At 39.1% G+C, this 5160-nt stretch overlaps 1 protein-coding gene across 1 annotated transcript in view; it reads right to left on the bottom strand.

Moving 5' to 3' along the window:
• Positions 1 to 4595, bottom strand: part of MYT1L (myelin transcription factor 1 like) — a 307933-nt gene extending 303338 nt beyond the window's left edge. The window contains exon 1 of the mRNA XM_033513050.1: positions 4521 to 4595. The gene's annotated coding sequence lies outside the window, so the exon portion shown is untranslated. The remainder of the gene's footprint in view (positions 1 to 4520) is intronic.
• Positions 4596 to 5160: the final 565 nt, after the last annotated feature.

Genomic DNA, 5160 nt, shown 5'->3' on the forward strand with positions numbered 1-5160 from the left:
GTCTGCGGGGAGAAAAGCCTCCTCGTAGCGGGGAGGGAGAGCTACCATGTTTGTGTCGTAGCAAGGGCATGTCAGTTTGGGTTTTTTCCACACAAATCAACGTAACCTGAGAAGCACACATGCACACGTGGAGATGAAAGGGCTCCCTGTAAGTGTATAGGGTATCCACACCCCTACAGATGAATCTCAGCATTTTCTAACGTCGGGTTTACATGCAGAACCTTTGAATAATGGCATTTACATTTGAAAAATCAAGGCTTGTCTTCTCCCTCTGCTAGAACTAGCTTCCTTACGTTAGAGCCTAGTTAGCCTTAATAGGATAGGGAAGGCAACTATGTGGTACATGTATTATAAGCAGGTGTAGTCAAACTTTTGGAAAGGTGCTTTATCTGGGAAAAAAAACCCTCATCATCTTGTCCAGCCTTTGTGGTAACACAAAGAAAAGGTCCAGTGCTTCTCCCACTGAAGACAAAACCAGTATTTTCTCTAATCAGGACAAAATGAACATAAATCTTGTACTGGTGAGTAAGGGGATGGGGGAGGCCACTGCATAAGCTAGGAGCATTTACAAACAAACAAAAAACAAACAAACAAAAAAACCCAAAAAACAAAATAACCAAAAAAAAACAGTCTGGAAAGAAATTCGGGAGGCTGGTTATTCATTGGCCTAATTATCCACCATAAGATACTAAGGTATGGGTTTAATGCTGTGGGTTGGATTCTCCCTCCCCCAGCCTGTGTCTCGTCAGTGTGCATTATCCATGGGGAAAAGGAGATGCAGGTCATGTTTAAGCAGAGTTAATGAGAGCACAGTATTTTTCCTGCAGGTTAAGTTGGCCATGTTAGCAAACTTCAGGTAAAGTAATGCTTGAAAACCTTCAATTTCTTTTACTTTCTGGTTAGTTGCAGTTTCTAGTGAGTCTTGAAACATTAGACAAACACACAAAGCAGAATTCAAGCATCAGACAAACCCACTACTGTCAATAAGGGAGTACAACTTCGGCTTGACAGGAGTATTACAAGAATATACCCGCTAACGAGCAGCCTTAATTGGCTTGCATATTGTGGCTGTCACTGTTAAAACCTGTTCCTATGCAATGCTATTTTATACATACTTTAAACGTATAGTTCTCTTAAGCAGTTAAGGAGACAATACTCACTGGGCTTGTGATTTTAGGTGAAAAAGAAATGAGAAGGATATAAAAAAAAATAGGAAACCTTATTAAGAATATAGTATCAGTGACTGAGAAACTATGTGAAAGTCATAGCAGAAAATAGCAACAGACTTTTTTGAGTTAAATGCACTTTCCCAGTTTTGAATGTAATTGTTATTTATCCATAGATTGCAATGGCTGCAGATATTTCACTGACACTACACTCAATTCTTTTAAAATGCAGTGTGTTCTTTAACAGATCCAGCCTTTATTTCAGCAGGACTCTTAAAAGTATTTTGAATTTAGTAGTTTGTGGGAGTTCGCTGCTTGTCCTGGCAAATCCTTCACACACTAGAGTTTAATGTGTGGCTTCAGTTTTTCCAGTACCAGGGTCATGCTCATAAAGAATACAAATAAAAGAGAAGATGGTGAAAAAAAAAAAAGTTAGTTACTGAGCATGTGCAATTGGCTGTTATTAGATCACAACAATGTATCTTCTAGATAATAAAAGTAAAAATACCAAACGGTACAGAGCCCCAGTGCAACATAAAGTGAGTGACTTAAAAGAAGTTACTCCTAGTCTGATTTAAAACTCTCAAACCTGCGAATTTGAATATAAAATAGTGTTGCAACTGAAGACTGAAAAAGTAATTTATATGTATCATGACACCTTAAAAAGATCTTCCAGATCAATTTTAAATCAATAAAATGTTTCCTATTGTCAAACTCCAGAAAATGGGCATTTGCAGAGCAGTTGCAGGAAAGACTGTGGGCACGGTAGTGTTGGTGAGGGAAAACATAAATTTTAATTTTAAGGTGACAAGCTGGAGTATGCTGGTGGGTTTTGCACAAAAACAACAACAACAAAAAAAACAAACAGAAAACCAAACAAAAAACAGATAAACTAAAGCATTTAGCTCAACAAAGCACTTTTTTCTAGGTCCAGCTAGAAAAAGTCTGGCTAAGTATGGCAACACCTGTAATGCCCCTCACCTTCTGAGAGTTAAATTGCACTGCTGCAAGGAAGTACTGATTAAACTCCATTGCCTCATGGATCGATCCCAGAAAACAGAATGCAGACGAAGACAGCTCTTGGAAGAGAGGAAGAATTTAAATGCATTTAAATTAAGAGACTGGCGCTTTACCACAGCCATTTTCCCGCCACCTAATTAGAAGGCATGAAGCCTCTCCTGCCTTTACCTCCGGGAGCAGTCTCTGGGCACGGGGCCGGTGAGCGCAGACAGCTCCCGGTGCGGACAGCTCCCGGTGAGCCGGACAGCTCCCGGTGCTGAAGGAACCGCACCGACGCGCCGAGGGGGGCGGCGAGGGCTGGGCTGAATAGCACTGTCTGCAGAACAATGGCAGCGAACTCCAAATCCTGCTATAATCACATTAATGAGATTAATCAGTGAATTAGCAGCAGTCAAATGTCAGGGTGGCGGGGAGGAATCCAACCAAGCTAGGTAATTAACTTTTGGGGGGCAGGGAAAGGGAATCGACTGTGTTGTCTGTTAGGCTTTTCCTGAAGTTCAGCTGGTTTATTCACCAGCCTTTGGAAGATTCTGACAATTCAAGTGGAGGGGGGAGGTGGGGGATAAGACAGAGACCTCAACCTTTGTGTGCTACAAGACAGCCTGCTAATGCACAGTATCCCATTACTTCTAGCTGAAGTCCATTGAGGAAACTAGCACCATTTCAGGCACCCTCCACTCCCTGCAGCTGCCAGAGCTGCACTGGGCTGAGCTCGGAGTGTGAAACTAGTTCTGTGAGCTAACTTTCACCACAGATTCCAATAGACATGATAAATATGGCGGATGCCAAAAAAGCATTAAATCTTACTCCTTTTCAAAAATGTACAAGGAAGATATTCTTTCTGAAATCGGAGAAATAGGAAAAAAGAGTTCTCATTAAACAACTATCAGCAATAGATTATCACAACAAATTAATGCTAGGTCTGTTGCATAGTGTCTTCTAAAACAAACAAAAATAAACCCATAAAAATAGGAAATTTAATCAAGTAATTTAGGGTAAGTTAGTTAATGTAGGTAAGTCAGAGATCTAGTCTCTAGCTGACCTCAATAAAAGTGAAACTTCTCACCACCTGAAATCCAGCAGCAATGACCATTTCTCCATGGCAAGCGTGAAATATAAAAAAATATTCCCCATAGATTACAAATAAAATCCATAAGTATTTATTTGCAAGAAAGAGAATACTGCATTTCTCATTTTCTACCTTTAAAGGAGTATCATCAACCACGCAAAGCATTTATCATGTAAAAAGCCTACTTTTATCCACACATTACTTCTTCAGAAAACAAATAAAGGTTTAAAAAAACCTCCTCTGCCTAGATGAGGCTGTGCACGTTGTTCAGAACTCAGAAGAAAATGGCATGCTTCTGTTCCATTGAGTTTAATCTTTGTTAGTGACAATTTAAAGGAATAAACCTGTGTAACACCTGTTCCATAACACACTAGGTAGTTTCTTTTTCACTAAGTTTTTTTTTTCTTTTATACTGTTTGGCTACATTTTAGCACTGAATTAATAGGATTAACTAAATGTACATGGAATTCTTATCACAAGTACTTCAAAATTAAAATATATACTGAGATGTTTTCAGAGTTAGCTGAATTAACCATTCCTTATTTACAAAGCTTCTTCTAAGAAAATGTATTACAGATATGAAACATTTAAGATAGTGTTTTTCAAAAATGCTACTCTTATACAAGTGTTACCCTTAAAAGTAAAAATCCACTGTTTCAAAAAGCCATTATAGTGCAAAATACAGTATCTTATGGTCTTTTATTTAATTGCATTCAACTGTCATTGAGCATTCCAATCTGTGAAGTTTCTGTCTCGGGTTCTCCATATCAAACAAGTACTGTCCACATGCAGCAAGTTTATATAAACAACAACATGCTTAATGCATGCAACATTATGCGGTCATATAGTAAACACATTCTTTAGGATTTTTTTATCAGCTATCCTACAGCCCAATTTAATTTCAGCTGCACAGCAGTATTGCCAGAAGAACTTGAAAAGAGCAAACAATGGACATTTAAGTACGAGCTACAGAATGATTTCTAAAATCACAATAATCTTCCCAGTTAGCTGCCAGAATCAACCCCCACCCTGCACAAAACACAGCCCACACCTGCACTATTAACCATTTACAAGATAAACATAAGCAAGACATTTCAGCATGGTTAAGAAACGCCCTGGCTTACTACAACTTGGAAAGGATGAGGAGTAAGAAGCATACCACAGAGACCCAGAAAAGGCTGCTTTTTTCTTCATTGAACACTGAAAAGATACCCCATGTTCCAGGGAATTAAAAAAAATACATATATATATTAAAATACACCCACCAACACTGAGTAAAAAAAAACCAGGGGGGCTTCAAGAAGACTGCAGGGAAAAAGCTCTCCCTCTCTTTAGTGTGCAGAAGCTTAGGGGGAAAAAATGTCGCCCTGGCAGGAATGACAAATGCAGTAGGATAGGCTAGCAGGCCTGAGGGATCTGTTTTACTTCCACATACATCCTCTAATGCACGCACTCCCACTCATCCTCTCGAGATGCCTTTTTTTTTCCTCCACTTTTTTTTTTTTTCACCAGCTCCAAATCCCCGGCATATGACCTTCTGTTAAATAGATAAAAAAAAATTTGCTTATCAGTCATGCAAATGAGGCTGAATTCATTTTCCACAACAGATGGCCTCATAGATAATGATGATGGAAGAGAGAAAATTGAATGTCTCTCACAAGGTGGTCATGGCAACCGAGAGCAGAATAATATCAATAATAAGCTCACTGCATAATAAGGTTGTCAATCCCACAAATCAAAGTCTCCAGCTAAATCAGGTATCCCACCCCCCACTAGTTATCAGGTAAATAGAGAAATAGAGAGCATCCTTTTTCTTTTTAAATAAGGCACTGAAAAGGAATTGTAGCTCCAGAGCTTCCAGGGTACAAGAGGAAGGAAGGAGCAGAAGAGATTTTTCTCCAATAA

Source organism: Parus major, chromosome 3, assembly GCF_001522545.3.
Source record: "Parus major isolate Abel chromosome 3, Parus_major1.1, whole genome shotgun sequence".
NCBI lineage: Eukaryota > Metazoa > Chordata > Aves > Passeriformes > Paridae > Parus > Parus major.